Source organism: Lethenteron reissneri, chromosome 33 (assembly GCF_015708825.2).
Source record: "Lethenteron reissneri isolate LAM-NWPU_2019-01 chromosome 33, ASM1570882v1, whole genome shotgun sequence".
Taxonomy (NCBI): domain Eukaryota; kingdom Metazoa; phylum Chordata; class Hyperoartia; order Petromyzontiformes; family Petromyzontidae; genus Lethenteron; species Lethenteron reissneri.
The window spans coordinates 9,070,899-9,088,358 of record NC_083811.1 but is presented as its reverse complement, the minus strand read 5'-3'; the positions used below and the strand labels follow the sequence as shown (position 1 = coordinate 9,088,358).

At 45.4% G+C, this 17,460-nt stretch overlaps 1 pseudogene; it reads right to left on the bottom strand.

The window, feature by feature from the left end:
- Positions 1-302: 302 nt before the first annotated feature.
- LOC133350317 (synaptotagmin-12-like) overlaps positions 303-17,460 on the bottom strand; it is a 43,470-nt pseudogene continuing 26,312 nt past the window's right edge.

Sequence of the window (17,460 nt, the reverse complement as noted above, 5' to 3'; positions counted from 1 at the left end):
TGGGCACTGACCTGGTCTAACTTCTATTGAATTCGACAAGCCATAGATGTGGTGATACTGCTAGATGTATACATCGCCACGTTTGAACGATTATCAAAGCGATGTCCTGCTCAGCTGAGAATTGAGGCGGTGCTCATCCCCCGTTTACAGCCCTGAGCCAGCGATGTAAATTCCACATTCCTATGGCGGGATGTGGGGGGGGGGCGAGTCTATTCAAAGGACAAAATCATTGTTGACTTCCCCACAAAGTGGTACTCATTTATTTATCCCATAGAGATGATGGGCTGAGTCAACCCCCAAACAGGATATGAACTCGCAACATGCCGGACCTTTCCAATAGCGAGCCACCTGTTAAGATTATGAGTTAAGTCCCTGGCCTTAATTAATAATCTTAACAGGTACAATAACAATACAGTGCGGGTAAAGTTAGCACTTTAGATATCTTTACTGAACAGAAATAATACAGAACCACCAGTACTTGCCTCACCTACCAGTAAATGATCATGAGCAAACAAGCTGCTAGAAACAGAATGAAAACAGATAGCGCCAATCTATTCCAGACTTAACTAAGTCACTAAAATTGAAGAACAAGCGTGAATAAATGCAAGAATATGTATGAAATACATGCCTTGGGGACAAACATCCATTTTGTAAATTATTTATTGTCTTAATTAAAAGCAGAGGTGTTGGAATGTTTTATTTGTAACGTCCGGGCAAATCGGCGTGATTGCGAGAGGTGCAAAAACAGGTTTTCCTGCGAGAGAAATTAAACAGCTTCTCATTTGGAAAGATTATCATGTACTATTTTACTTCTGTTGGTGTAACAAATAAAATGGCATCATTGAAGTTTTGACACCTTGGGTGGTGCCCATATCTGGTCTGGCCCAAGGACTAATGGATTATTTTCAGTCTCAACGCAAGCTGCTGTCTTGAGGTGGCAGATGTATATAATTTTAGAACAAAATTGATGCAGACTAAACTAAACATTTGCTCGCGAACTGCACTGTGTGATAAGCTCGTGACAGAAGCCACCATCCCACTGCTGATGACCTTTAAGCGCTTACACCATCAGACATTCATGCAGAACAAATTTGCAGGATACCTGTAAATTATAGTACTGTGAGAGCGTTGTAGATATCAATGATGTTGAATATATTCATACAAATGAAAACATTGTAAACCTCTGCATCGTGTATATGGTATATTTCCAAAGCAGCTTTTACGTACACAATATTTAAATGTACATTATTTATAAAATATGGATCGTTAAATATATTTCTCCAAAGTAAAATCAGGGAAATGTTATATAATCTACCATACAACATTATACCATACATTATTACAAGACATTCAGTAGGTAAAAGGTGTCTATAACAGCAAAATAACTACTGTATCAACTTTCAATGCGTTATCTACATTACAAAACTCAAAACCTTGTAGTGCAGATTTTATTCCCCAGAATTGTTCAAAACTGGATATTATCTCATAATAGTTTGTTTAACTAGCTGATATTTTCTGCCTCTTAAAATTCACGTATGGATTTGATAATTGGGGAGCTGACATGTAACGCGACTACTGTTGTAACTAGAGCCTGCGAAATTTCTGTCATTCATAAAAAAACTGTAGTTATTTCCAACTTTGCCAGGTCCAATCCAGCCCATGATTCCGCCAGGGTCAGTAAAACAAACTCCACCAGCGGATATCGGAATTGGCAGTACCATAGGAAAGTCTAATTTCCATCACTAGCTCTGAATTAACTGTGAGCATTGCACAAAGCTCGTTTGATCATTTGTAGAAAAGTTATTTTGGTTAAATTTTATACCTTGACCAAACCACATAGGATGTGCCCGGTTTCATCCAGTCTTGGAACCTAATCAGGGTTGAACCTGGACCGTGATAAGATGGGATACCACCATGCATAACAGGTGTTATAGACTGCACCGTATCACTGTCTGTAGTATTCCATTGGAATATTTTGAGTGTCTAGTATTGAATACAATACCGATTAGGGAACTACCATATTAAGCACCAGTATTGTTTTTTTTAAAACAGCACAACATTTTACCATTTACAGTTTGACATAAACACCAGTTTCAGCATATGTGGGTTCTGTTAGAGTAAAATTGTGTCCATATTAGAAATTCCATTTGAAAGCTTGTGTTTAACCGCAATAGTGCATTGTTGCAAGGACTGCCTGCTTACAAAAACAAAGGTATACACCTCTTTTTCCCACATTCAAGCCACGCTGGGGCCATGCCGAGCTTGTCCATCGCATCTACAGGAGGCGCTATAGGTTGTTTTTTTTCCCACTGCAGGATCCAAGTCATCAATGAATGAGTCGCGAGTCTGGATCATAATGATTAATTCAGATGTCCTGTGAGGCCAGAGTTTATTGGCCAGTGGAAAACCACCCTTTCTTTAGAACTGCTTTTCATGTCTCGTTTGTTGTCCTTCCCCGCACAGCTCCGATTAGCATGAATTGCTATGCACGGTGCGAAAGAAGTTCAATATACATACGTACAACGAGAGCCCCACGCCGTTGGGGCTCAGATGTGCCAGTGCAAGAGGTGTAGCAGTGTCACATTGCAGCCCCTGCTTAAAATCCCTGTTTAGCAGGCGAATGATAAATGTATCTTAACCACTGGAAACCAAAACAATGATGTGACCATGGTACTGAGCAAAGGCCCCCTCTTTAAAATAATGGCTTTATTCACACACACAATGAGGACGTTCTCATGCATACTCTAATGCAGGCAGACCCTGCACATTGCTATTATGGCTTGTGTTTGGCAATTAGAGAATTAATGAAATGTTGTTTGATTAAATTATCACTCGTGCACTTCATTTGGCTTTGGGTATTGCCACTTGAATTGTTTTCTTTCCAATCGTGTTGTGCCCGATGCGCTGAGTGCACACTGCCCAACCACTGTACTATTTTTTGTCCCTTTGTTTGTGATTAATGCATACAAGTGATAAAAAAAACTAGGACTGCTGTAATTGAATGTCACCAAAGGAGTTGTGGAGCAGCACACGCCCGTGCTTATCACAGCACCTGGGGAATACGTGGAATTCAGGTTATCATTCCCTTCGTTGCAACTGTAAAATAATTGCCTTGCTTTTTGCCCTCTTGCTTGCTAATGAGTGGACATTTCTTTATTTCACGTGGCTCGTATGCGGCGTCAAACTGTGAGGCCCTCTGCCTTGTGGACTCCGGACAACCCCTTGGTGTAGCGGTGAGAGTTGTCGTTCTTGAATGCTCCGTGTGTATGAGAAGACAAAATGTATCTTGTTGTTCCTTCTCTGATAGAAGTGTGAGCAAAGTTGACTGATTAAAACGTACACTGCAATGTAAATGGACGATTTGTAATGGGGTAAATTGTAATGCACACAGGGTAACTGATGGAAGAAAGTGAAATATGCACGAACGGTAACTGGGGAAATGAGCAAATATGAATTATTTAGGATTCGAACTGGGCCATCTATTATCAACCATAGAGTAGTGACCAAATTAACGAATAAATCCTAAACTCGCATTTAAAGTGGACATATTCATAGGTAGTGTTGTTACAGAACACTTTATCTCCAGTCACACTTAACCAAGTCTGTGGTACAATACATTCTTGAAATCTTCAATGGGCTTTGTAGAATAACATCACTGAGACATCAGCTGAGATGAGACGGCATTTAAAATCAATAAAAAAAGTAATCTCGGAGTAAAATTTAATTTAAAAACAAAGGTTGAAAAGTTACCGCTGAGATTCCGTCGTATTTTATGTCATTTTCTCGTATTAGCGAGAACGTGAAAGTTCGAACTAATATCATTGCTCACTCCTGGCTAGACACCCTTGCAATAACACATTGGACTTAAGTTATTACCAGGGACAAAGTGCTGATGGCGAGTTTCGTGAGTCTCTGCTTCGTTGCACTCGGGCGTGAGCAAAGCCCACCGAGCAACGCGCGGGTGTTGGGCAGGGGACCGCAACGATTTACTTGCGATGCGCTCGTCTCTTCGCGCCCGATGGCGTGCAGTCCAAATCCATCCTGACCCACACCGCCCGAATCATCAGCGAGTCTCTCGGGGGATGCTGAGATGCTGTCGTTTCAGCGTTCTGGCTGCAGGCGGTATCTCCCCTTGGCGAGCGCGTCTTCCCGACGTGCGAATGAACGACGGTCGGCGCTGAGTGGTTGGGTGGTTGTGTGGTGGCTGGAGCCGCCCTGTCCCCTGGCTGAGCGCTGTGGCTCATGCGTGGGATTTACGCAACGGGTGCCACATGGACACGGGTCTGCGCAGCGTGGCCAGCATCTGCTGCCAATGCGCGAGTGCCACCCCTGAGCTCTGCGGGCCGATGACCGCGTGGCCGATGTTCTCGGCTCTCGTGCCTTCACTGTGGTCAGCCACCGTCACCCGCAGGGAGATGTCCTGCATGGAGGGGAAAAAACAACGTTGGTAAAATGTTCGAAAAGCCGTGACGATGACCTTCATGCTACGAAATGAAAATCCTAGTGAGATGACAGAAGAGATAATTTTATTGTTTTATATTTTTATTATTTTATTGTTTCCCTTCTACGTGACTTTACCGAAATAACCAATACTACGAATCCCTGCAGTCACGAAAGCTTTAAATCAAAAGAAGAGATATCGACAAGCGATAGAGATGCAGTGAGATAAATGTAAAAAGAGCTGTAGCGAATGAGAGAAGATGCATTCGCTTGATATGTTTATCACGATATGTAATGGAGCTGATATTTGATACACCACTATTTTTGTCATTAAACCCAGCTCCGACCCTCAACCCTGAGCTTATTGGGCCCTACGCCTTGGTTTGGTTTACTTACGTAGAGCACCACCATTGATGCTGCTGTCCAATTTGCACACCCATTGCTCGACAAAAGATAGCCCTGCGTGTGATTGCGTTCACACTGACCAGACCATCGACCACGCAGTGAACCACTGTGGAAGCATCGAGAGTAAACGGAGCACTCTACCACACATCACCTGCAGCCATCGACCCAAGTCGTTTCCTGGCTGCTAACTAATCCAGACACAGACTTTCAGTTGCTATTCATTCAACCGCACCTCCTATTCGCACGGTTGGCTACGTACGGTGCGAAAGAAGTTCAACATACAGCCGTACATAAGAGAGGGAGAGAGCGCTATGGACTGGTTCAAAACAATGTGAAAAGATATTAGATTTGCTTGAATGAGCAGTTTATAGCTTTGAGTGACCGGTCTAATGCAGAAGTGAATCCAGAAATCGCCATGTGGTATCGTCTTCCAGGGCCATACCCAAACGTGTGGTGCCTTCCCTTTGTGTGCTGCGTTGGCCCTTACAGGTGCTCGCAAACACCACTCGACGCAATAGTCTGTCAAGCAGGACGGGGCATGCGCGTCCGTCAGCGTCAGAAGAGTGCTCGCTCGCCTGCAGTGTGCTGGCGGGCACGGAGAAGATGATGGCATCGTTGTAGACGGGATTCCTCTCGTCTCTCTTGGTCACCGTCTTCTTCTTGCTCACCTTGCGGCCGCCCTGCAGCAGGTACACCTTCACGAAGGGGGCTGCGTGCAGCCGGGCAGATGGCAGACGCAAGACAAAAACATTAACCCGTAAAAACAAGGTTTTTCACTATGAATCCTTTATATGCGTGGCATCGGTTTTAATTTATTATTCATTTCTGTTTTTCTTGAGTAAGAGTTTCATTTTTATAACTATTGGTATTTTAAATTAAATATGAAATTTTTTTTTCCTAAAAAGTGGAAAATTTTGGAATTTTTTTTTCACGAAAATAAATCGTCACGCACAACGAGTCTGTGGGCAAAATGTCAGCTCGATTGGATCACGGGAAGTGGGTTAAAAAACGACCGAAAGATTTGCACGGTCGTAAGCGCGCAAGCAAGCAAGCAAGTGAACTTAATATAAAGGATTTAAAAAGATCTCCCATACAGCCTTGACATACTTTTGGGGCAAGCGCTGTTAGTGAGCACCTAAGAAGGCCGGAACGGCAGACGAGGGGGTGGGTGGCCAGCACCACGCCCGACCCCCTTTGTCTCCCCAGTACACACAGCGCCAGGTACTCATTTTGAGGCTGACTCGACCTAGGGGAGGCCCAGGACCGGTTTAGATCATCGTCACTGGTGTTGGCAGTAAGCGCAGCGCGTTAACCACCACACTACAGCTTCCCAGGTGGCCGACACACACACGCGCACGCACACACGCACACGGGTTCGTGTGAATGAATGGATGGGGTTACCAACAGCACAACATCATCACTCATCACCTTCCCATAATGTACATGCGCCACGCTGGTCAGCGCGAGTTCGTGAAGGCAGGAGAGCAGAGAAGCGCCGTGCACCACTCTCCGCCGCCCGCCATCAGCGTATAATAACACACTATGTCACACGATTTTTGTTCCTCGGTAGCAAATGTTATTTTCTAATTGCTTATACCTCAAAAGTATGGAAAATGGCGATTATTCCCCACAAAATTTGCTTTTGTGACCGGGACTTTATGAGAAGGAATGCACACCACGTTTTCTCATTGAAAATAGGTATATTTCAAAAAATCATTGTCCTGGTCACAAAAGCAAAGTTTGTGGGAGAATAATAGCCATTTTCTGTACTTTCGAGGCATAGGCAATTAGGAAATAACACTTACTACCCAGGAACAAAACATTAATAAATGTGTTACACAGCGTTATTAATGGAGTGGATTATTAACTTTGCTTTTGTGTCCTGGTCACAAAAGAAAAGTTTGTGGGGGAATAATATAAATTTTCTGTACTTTTGAGGCATAAACAATTCGAAAATAATACTACCCAGGAATCAAAAAAAAGTATTTTATTGTTACACATTGCAATCAAAAGACATCGCACACGCCCGTGTTGAGATGCACGCATCGCGAACGTAGGAGAGCGCGACGCCTCACCGCCACTCTCTCGGCCTTGGGGCCACTCGAGGCCCTTTGCCTTGACCACCACGACCGTGAGACGCTCCGCCGTGGGCAGGTAGCTGAGCGAGAGGAGCACCTCCCCGCAGCACTCCGCCTGCACCGCCGCGGAGTCAGACGTCGCCCACGTTCCTATGATTGCTTTTTTGGTGATTTCGAAAAGTGTATTGGTTTAGCCATGTTTTTTGTTGTAGTACAGAGTTAGACTGATGGCCTTAATCTAAGTTGTCTTATGGTTGTTGTTGTTGTTGTTTGACTTGCATCCCACTGGGATTTTTGCACACAGCGTTGGTGTGCGGTGTTTTTTTTTGTTGCAATATTTTGCTGTCTTTTCTTGGATTTTCTGTTTGCACTTAGTCACATATTCACTTTAAGATGTTTTTTGTTCATGTTTTTTGTTTGTTGCGGTTGCACCCGATTCAAGAGCCGAATGGCTCACAGGGCTACACCTAATCAATGCACTTGAATAAATGAACTTGAATAAAATGAACGTCGGCGATGACAAGGGGGTAAACGTCAGAGTCGGGAATGTTTAATTGAACACGTAGGGTTCGATTTAAAGCTTTCGTGACTGCAGGGATTCATCTTCTTGGTTATTTCGGTAAAGTCACGTAGAAGGGAAATAAAAAAATAATAAAAATAAAACATAGTAAAATAATTCTCACGACGTTTCGGCCACAACGCAAGCAGCCGTCCTCATTCAGACAGAGTCTGAATCATTCAGACTCTGTCTTATCGACAGACCTGTTCTTCACCTGAGGACGGCTGCTTGCGTTGTGGCCGAAACGTCGTGAGAATAATTTTATTATGTTTTATTTTTATTATTTTATTATTTCCATTCTATTGTTACTTTTCATACTTTGATCCTGTCGAAAAGGTCCCATGATATAGCTGCTCACTCCGAGCCATGAATGCTCTGAGAGTGGCATCGTTTTTGTGCTGTTCGCCTTCTGGCGTTCTCTGGCCTGACACTCATGAGACTCGGCCATAGAGAAGGCTAACTGGTGTAGGCCAATTAGTTTCAAAGACAATGCATTTATTATCAGAGTATGTTTGTTTGCATGTTCACCACCAGTACCGTGTGTGTTTATTAATGCAGACTTGATTCCTTGCCAAAATGTTTCTATTTGGTGTTTGATGCTTAACACCTGTTTAATTTTGACTTAAAACTTTCGTGACTGCAGGAATTCATATTCTTGGTTCTTTCGGTAAAGTCACGGAGATATAAAATAACAATAATAAAAAACAATTAAAATTACAAATAAAAAAAAAATATTGAAAATATGAAAAGCAAAAATACAAAATAAAAATACTAAAATAAAATTATAAAAATATATAAATTGTATTTTACTATTTTTATTGTGTTTTTTTTGCTTTGATTATTTTCAATTAATTTAATTTAAATTTTTTATTTGCTATCTACGTGACGTTACCGAAAGAACCAAGAATATGAATACCTGTTTTATTGCCAGAGGTTGTAAAACCGATTATTTTTCAAGTGCTATTTTGTTTAACCAGGTGATAATTCAAGAGACCAGGATTATAAATCTCAGTGGCAAGCGTGACCGGGGGTCACCAAAATGACAAGAGCAAAACAGATTAAATTAACGTACAGCAAATGGAGCTAATAAAAAATCTGAATAAAACCATATGCGTCATGTGGTAATTGTAGAATATTACATAAAATAAATCAATATTCTCGACTGTGTTTGTGTGATGGGTCATCAGCCTCCTATCCCTTTTAGGACAAAATTAGAATTCAGTAGCGAAGACCTTGCCTGTCTTTTTCGCGCGCGTGTGTATTTAAAAGAAACCTGTGCAGTTTTTGCGCACACGGTGCAACCCTTGCTCACATAACGCCTCATAGTTTATGTCACCGCACATTGATTCACTCGCGTCGGGGAAGTCGGAAAAACAACAAAAACAATTGCGTCGCACGAGAATTAGACAGTATAGCGCGAACATACATCGATGCTAAATAATACATTCCATCTCGCGTAAGTCGAGCAGTTGCAGATGTTGATTAAATTTCGATTTAAAGCTTTCGTGACTGCAGGGATTCATCTTCTTGGTTCTTTCGGTAAAGTCACGTAGAATGGAAATAATAAAATAATAATAATAAAACATAATAAAATAATTCTCACGACGTTTCGGCCACAACGCAAGCAGCCGTCCTTGAGAATTATTGAATGTTTAATTTTTATTATTTTATTATTTCCATTCCGCGTGACTTTACCGAAAGAACCAAGAAGATGATGTTGATTAAGTTACGCGTTTGCGAGAGCGATCTGGCTGCGGAACTGATCGTTCACGTGTGGGCCCCGACTTTAGGGACGCAGTCCACCTGGCTGGAGTCCTGTAGGTAGAGCCAGGTGCTGAAGGGCCGCACGGGCAGGTCCAGGTCTCCGAGCCTCAGCTCGGCGGTCCCCATGCTCAACTGGCGGCCGTTGTTGTCCAGACCGAGAGCGGTGAAGGCGAGCGTCGTGTCGTCCACAGCGGCCGCATCCAGCGGCATCACGAGACGCTCATCGAACGGCACGGACGCGGCGCTGTGGTGAACCTGCACACGCGCGCGCGCACACACACGGGGGTCGGATCCTCGTGCGGTGTCGTTGGAGCAGAGCAAGCTGTCGACTGTGCCACCCTGGGCCATTGCGCTGGGGCACCGTTGGACCCATTTCATTAGTTAGACTTGTACACTTGTACACCACTTATTTAAGATTCCTATATGTTGAATGTATGCACCTTCCTGCCAATGTAAATTCCTTGTCTGTGCCAACTTTTATGGCGAATAAAACCCTTTTTGATTCTGATTACCTTGCACCAAGGCCCATGGGAATCTTGCTATGTCGCTGTGAATTTGGATGTTGTCTTAATATTAATATTACATCTGTTGTGGGATGCTGTTGGCATGAATGACGCGATATCAATTTAAACATAGCATTTATGGCTAAAATGTTCATCGAGTTTTTTTTTCTGCGTTGTGATGTTTGGCCAATTCCTCGGGAGAAAACTGGAGAAGCTGTAGAAACCCCCACACATGGAATGAAGCTCACAGATTTCTCTCCACAAACGGAATAACAAAATCCATAGCTGCTCTGCCATCTCCTCGCCGCATCTCAGCCCAAGCCTACAAAATCACAGCATCTCACGACGGTCGTGGCCCAAAGCCATGAGGCTGGGTTATGTCCAGCGGGCCAAGAGAGTCGAGGTCGAGAAACCTGGCTCACAAAAAACCACGACGGGGGGTAAGAAGAAAACCTGGGCCGGCTCCGGCCACGTCCCGGTGATGGCCCCCCCACCTTGGAGGTGCACGCCACGCGGTTCCCGGGCCTCAGGCCGAGCTGCACGAAGCAGCGGTGCACGGGGACCCCCTCGGCCTCCCCCAGCTCCTTGCCCTGCAGCAGGGTGACGGCGAGGAGGCCCGCGCGGGCCTCCATCTCCACGCACACCTCGAGCTGCGCCGCGGGGCCCTCCGAGCAGCCGAAGTCCTGGCCGATTGACGACACCGAATTGAGCGACTCGGCCGAGAAGGAGCGGCCCATGGAGCTGTAGCGACCGAGCGATCCGCGGCGGGACATGGAGCTGTCGAGGGCGGTGGAGCTCAGCTCGCCGACGACGTCCGTGCCGTCGTCGTCGTCGTCTTCGGCGGCGGCGGCGGGGTCCAGGATGTACGGCGGTCCCCCGTCCACCACCCGCACCGCGTGGTCGCGGTGCGGGATGCGCCGGCTTGGACGCGTGGCACTGATGGGGCAAGACGCGGTGGGAGACCGCGGGGAGGGGATCAGCGCGTCTTCGTTCATTCATCACGAGCCGCATGCTCTTAATTAGGCGGGTCGTTGGTTGTGTATTTGTATTCTGCCCGTTTGTTTGGACGAGTGGGTCAAATAATAATGTTGATGATGACGACGATAATTGATTCAAAACCACGATGCGTAAGTTTATGATTAAAACGATGATGATGGCAATGCACAGTTCTCGACCACGCTCTTGACGATGTAAGTGAAAATGTGAGAATAACCTGTTCAGTGCATTGCGTATTTATCGTGGTGATGAATCTCCTGCGTGTGGGTTTCGCAGTGATGCACGTTATGGCTCAATGGTGATCATTTATTGAATGGTAAAATAAAAAAACCACACAGCATTGAATTTTGATTTAAAGCTTTCGTGACTGCAGGGATTCATATTCTTGGTTCTTTCGGTAAAGTCACGTAGAAGGGAAATAATAAAATAATACGTGACTTTACCGAAATAATCAAGAATACACACAGCATTGCTCAGAGGTGTTTCCCCACTTCCACCCCGCCCTCCATCTCCCTCCCCAATCCACCTTCCCAAACCCACATTCACCCCCCGCCCCCACCCCACCCCCCACCTTTCCATACTCCACCTTCCCCCCCCACCTTCCCCCCCACCCCCCCACCTTTTCATACCCCACCTTCCCCCCCACCTTCCCCCCCACCTTCCCCCCCACCTTCTCCCCCCCCACCTTCCCCCCCCACCTTCCTCCCCACCCCCCACCTTTCCATACCCCACCTTCCCCCCCACCTTCTCCCCCCCCCCCACCTTCCCCCCCACCTTCTCCCCCCACCTTCCCCCCCACCCCCCACCTTTCCATACCCCACTTCCCCCCCCCACCTTCCCCCTCCCACCTTCCCCCCACCCCCACCCCCCACCTTTCCATACCCCACCTTCCCCCCCACCTTCCCCCCCACCTTCCCCCCCACCTTCCCCCCCCACCCCCCCACCCCCCACCTCCCCCCCCCACCTCCCCCCCCCACTCCTTACTCTCTGAGCTCCGGAGGCCCACGCGCGCCCGTACTTGGCCTCCAGGTATCGCCAGTCGAAGTTGGTGAAGGGAGCCCGCGGCGAGGAGGCCCCCGAGCGCCACAGCCGCCAGAGGTTGGCTGCGGCCACGAGAACGATGGCGAGCGCGCCCAGCGCCAACACGGGCGCCTCCCAGCCGCCCACCTCCCGCACCACTGCGGTGGGCATCGCACACACAGACGTGGGGTCGTGGACAAACGAGCGTGCTGGTGCCCACTACACCTTCCCCCCACCCCGACGCCACTCACATGCTTCTCTCCACCACCAACAAGGGGATGTCGAGCTGATGAAAGTGTTGGCCATGGTAATGTGTCATATTTTTAGGTTTTTTTTCGGTAAAGTCACGTTGCCTTCGAAACGTCGTGATTTTTTTTTACTTTTATTAATGTTTAATTTTTTTACCTACGTGACTTTACCAAAAAAAGCTAAGAATATGAATCCTTGCAGTCACGAAAGCTTCAAATCTAGAATGGTCATGTGTGTAGGGACGCTGCGGCGGACTTGCCGCGTCTCTCTCCACGTGGTCCCGTGGATTTTTCTACCGGTCCTCCGGTTTTTTTCCCCTCCACATTTAGAAACATGCGTTCAAAGTATTTGGCTGCGATGTATTTCCCCGTGATAAGCTACTTGATTGAGCGATCATTTGTGGCCAGTTCGCTTCTGAGAAAGAGCGATGTAGCTCAGTGAGTCTTCTCTGGTAAAACAAAACATTGTTTATCTTTATTTATTTACGTATATACACCGTATGTTAAACTTCTTTCGCATCGTACGTAGCCAAACTTGGTAATCGGAGGTGTGGTGGAAGGACAACAATCTAAACACAAAAATAAGTTATAAAGAAATTCGTTTTCAATCTAGAGTTAAAAGTGCATAGCACCAGTTTTTTGCGTTCCAGACAGTCGCAGAAGCGCATCTGAAAGCGCGCGATGCGGTGACCGCATTTGTCCGATGGCGAAGCCAAAAGCCGCTGCGAGGATGACCGGGGTTCGCGTGATGGTTTATGCTCCTTGACGAGATCATCAAAGTATTGTGGTTCATTTGTGGCAGGCACTTTGTGTGTGATGAGTACGACCTTGTAATGTCGGCAACCTTCCTTCCTCCTGCCAGATATCACAGCTGTTGCTCAATCAACACCTTATCACCATGTCTCCGATCCATTCACCTGGCACTGGAATTCTTTCATACATCGCTTGAACTGCGCTCTGTGTTTACACTTGAAACTTAACCGTACTATTGATAATCCCTGAACAATGGGGATAGTATAGCAAGTAGATATATTGATGAGCTGTTTCGTGTGGGTTTGAGTGTTTCCCCCTCATGTGTAGGCTTTTATCCAGACCTTTGTTTTCCTCCCACGAGGGCAAAAATACGATAACAAATTGTAATTAAACAAATGATCCAAGTAGGCCATTTTCTGTTATTTGGTCACATTTGTTGGAATTCGGTTCCTCAGAGAACCTCAACGATGGGTGGCCTTTGTGAACTCCATCAGCAACGTTATAAATATATGATGCATTAATACCCGTGTAGCAAATTGTTCTCATGAATGAATGATGAGTCAGATTTTCATTTACGCTAACGGCTTGAAAAGGGACATTCAAATGCGCTTAGAAAAAGGGGCAAATCCCGACTCGCCAATAACTTGGGTCGTATAAAATCTGGACCTCGCAACAAAACGCACACAACCAACAAAACAGACCGCACGCGTGCGTTGCCGTGCGTCCTTTATGGGCCTCAACGCGTGACAAAACAAACCTAAAAAAGGTCCCCCGTATAGCCTTAACAGACTGTAGGGGCAAGTGCTGTTAGCGAGCACCTATGAAGGCCGGAAAAGTACACGAGGGGGTGGGGTGGCCAGCACCTCGCCCGACCGCCTTTGTCTCCCCAGTGGTGATGTTTACACATCGCACCAGGTACTCGTTTGAGGCTGAGTCGACCTAGGGGAGGCCGAGTATCGGTTCAGATATTCGTCACTGGTGCTTGCTGTGAGCGGCGGTAGTGTAGCTAACCGCTACACTACCTCTGCCCACACACACACCACGTCCTCTATTCGTGTACATTAAAGAAATGCAAATAACCCATGTTGATGAAAAAAAGCCAACTTCCAACATATGAGGCTTTCAAAGGGCGCTTGGATATTCACTGATCCCAGTGAAAATAACACGCCGATGCTTTATGGTGTGTGTTTTGAGAAGAGCTTATTTTGACAAAGCGTTTCATGTTTGAATATAAGCGGCAGGTGCCTGACGGTACATCCTCATGCGTCGACGTGTTCCAGGTTTTCCTATGCCATGCCTTGCAAATTATATTTTTCAAAGACCTGTCCGTTATTTTTCCCCATCGCATCCACGCACGCCTTGCACGGTTATTGGCCAAGAGCTTTCATAGCTGTACGCTGACTTAAAAACGAGCTTGCCCTTCAAATGTTTCAACGCAAAGAGCTCCGTTTTGAAAGCGCATCAAATTTAAAATCTCTACTTTCAAACAGGAAATTCCAAAATGCAAATATTTTAAGTGGTGACGCAGTGCACGTATCGGTTTTTTTTTCACGTCCGACGATCAACAATGCCATGCGGTTAATGTTCAGTATTCTTGAATTGAGGGTGGAGCGGTGGTGCAGTGGTCCGTGCACTGAACTGCGAAGCCAGCGACCTGAGTTCGATTTCCGACCCCAATTGGCGCCAGTAGCAAGCTTATATCTGAACGCCCTGAGCCTCCCTTCACAGAACCCAAATTGCCCAGCATGGTGAAGTGTGGTTAAACAACCTCCATCCACATGGCATGGGGAGGCCTTCATCCAGCAGTGGATTGTAATGAAATGTTTTAAATATATCATAGTTTTATTACATTAACTCATAGGTGATTTCGTGTCATAGCCACAGTGGTGTCTGAAACAAACCCTGGTATGTGCTGTCCGAAAGAAAATTCCAATAACATATTGTTGTACCCCGTTTCCAGGCCTTTATTTCACTCGCTCGTTTCAGAAATTTGTTTTATTACAAGGCAAAAGGGACTTGCAATTCGTACGGTGAGATATTAGGGTATTTTGTTCTCTACTTCAGGTCAATGAACTGTGCATAATGATAATGATATTTAGTTTCAGATGCTACTGCCTCACACAACGTAGCGCAATCCACAAACACGAAAAAGTGTATTGGTTTAGCCATATTTGTTTGTTGTAGTACAGAGTTAGACTGATGGCCTTATTCTAAGTTGTCTTGTGGTTGTTGTTGTTGTTGTTTGACTTGCATCCCACTGGGATTTTTGCACACAGCGTTGGTGTACGGTGTTTTTCTGAAATATTTTGCTGTCTTTTCTTGGATTTTCTGTTTGCACTTAGTCACATATTCACTTTAAGATGTTTTTTGTTCATGTTTTTTGTTTGTTGCGGTTGCACCCGATTCAAGAGCCGAATGGCTCACAGGGCTACACCTAATACATGCACTTGAACGGAGGCGCGTTGATTATTAACATTGTTCAGCCAATCTATTCATGGGTGGTCATGCATCTAAAACCACTGTTTTGTTTCACCCCGCTGTTACGAGTGCAATTACATTTGCAAACAAGGAAAGCTGAATCGCAGGCACGCCTCCATTAACCAACGATCTAAACAACAACATACATTCGTCGAAGCGACGGAATATGAAATTATTTCTTGGCGTTAAATAAATGCTTCTTATTGATTGATTATACTTGTGCAGCGCAGCTTTATTATAAGTAGCTCTAAATGTTGCCCACAAAGGGCCTCTTGCTTATGTCAGTGATTTTTTACTTATTACACTCGGTTAAATGGACCATGAAACGAAAATGCGATGGCCGATAAAGATGCAAAAAACATTTTCTTGCTGTGTCAGGTGTGAAAAACAGCAAGAAATTTGTTTTCTTGCTGTGTTTTTCATACCTAATGATGATGATTGATTGTGTTGCAGTCGAAACGTCGTGAGAATTTTATTGTTTTATATTTATTATTTTATTGTTTCCCTTCTACGTGACTTTACCGAAAGAACCAAGATTATGAATCCCTGCTGTCACGAAAGCTTTAAATCAAAAGAGAAACACATTGTTACGTGAACGAGCCCGAACAACCTTTGATGTACACTCGATTTATCACTGACAATGCCCTGAAAATGTATTCCCAAATTTTCATCAGAATGGTATCAATTCACGTATCCCAACAGTGTCATTCAATAAATAAATATATACATACATCTCCACTGATAATTGGTTTTTTACCCTTTTATCTGGCAACAAAACTGACACCTTTTTTTACAAGGAGCCATGTTTGCATAGACCACAATACCTGCGGTCGGAATGCAAACAAAAAACATAACTCTGATAATGTATGCACTGTCCTTGAAGTTGATTGGTCCACACCCGAGACAGCTTTCCTTAGAGCCTAGTCTCACATGGTGTTGGACCAGATGACGCCAAAAGGCGCACAACTCAAAGACAATGCACCATCAGAGTATGAGAGCTCGGGGTAAGAATTTACACCATTGGAACCTCATTTGCCAGAAGAAAAAATATGAGAATAGTTTTTTACCCTTTTATCTGGCAACAAAACTGACATCTCCACTGTTATGATAACGTCAACACGAATGACAGCCGAGGCACCGGGGCCGGTTAAACCCACCGTGTAGCCAATAGCTTCCGGCTTGCCGGTAATCTGTTGCCACATTTACTATCGGCAGCCAAGAGCCTTCATTGCTACGGCTGAGGTCACCCAGAGGAGCCACCACCCCATGTGCGTAAGGGCTTTGTTACTGCTCCAAGTGATACATTTATTCAAACAAAGGGAGCGCAACGAGCGATATGGAAAGGGCTAGAACTGTAATCTACTTTGCTCTTGTGTGAATTTATGAAACGCGCTAGACCTTGGCCTATTTAGGGGCATTTAAATTGTTACCGAATGTAATTCGATTGTTTGTAAAATAATAATTGGCAAGCCACTGCTGGATGAAGTTCTGCATATGCGGTGTTCGCCTTGGAGGTTGTTTAATCATACGTCACCATGCTGGTCAGTGTGGGTTGGTGTAAGGAGAGGCCCTGGACAGATTTAGATTTGACTCGCCACTGATGTTGGCCGTGGCCACGAATGAAACTCAGGGTGTCAAATTCACTGCATAGTGAAACAAACCACTTCGCTACCGCTCCATCCCAATTGGTCGTTCATGAAAATAGTTTTGTGTGCGTAAAAGGTAACCACCTAAAATGCTGTCTGATTTTAGATGCACTTAGCAGCTAATTTCTCTGAGATATTTAAGTGGAAACATCCCCAATGATGCCCGCGCTTTGTGTGTCTCTGACATCACCGACTGAACCGTCCGTCGGGGATGCCTCGGCGTGTTCCCCACGCGTGTCCCTATAGATCCGCTGGCTTTTTGCGCAATTAAAACAATACAATCACCAGTTCCATCGCAAATCCACCCGCGCGCTTTGATCGATACCTAAAATAAATATAAAAGCGCTCCACCGGGACACGGGGGCCCAATTTATTTATCGCGTCATATTCGATTCCAGTCAGGGTAAATGAAGATGAATGCTGAACCCCGCGCGTATTGTTACGCAACCCTGCTCTCCGTGAAGTGCACCGAATCACCGCGCCGAGCATACGAGCTCTTTAAATCACCTGTCTTGGCAACACCTGCCGTGAGGAATTATCATGGCCAGACCGCTTGGATTCAGTGTTAAT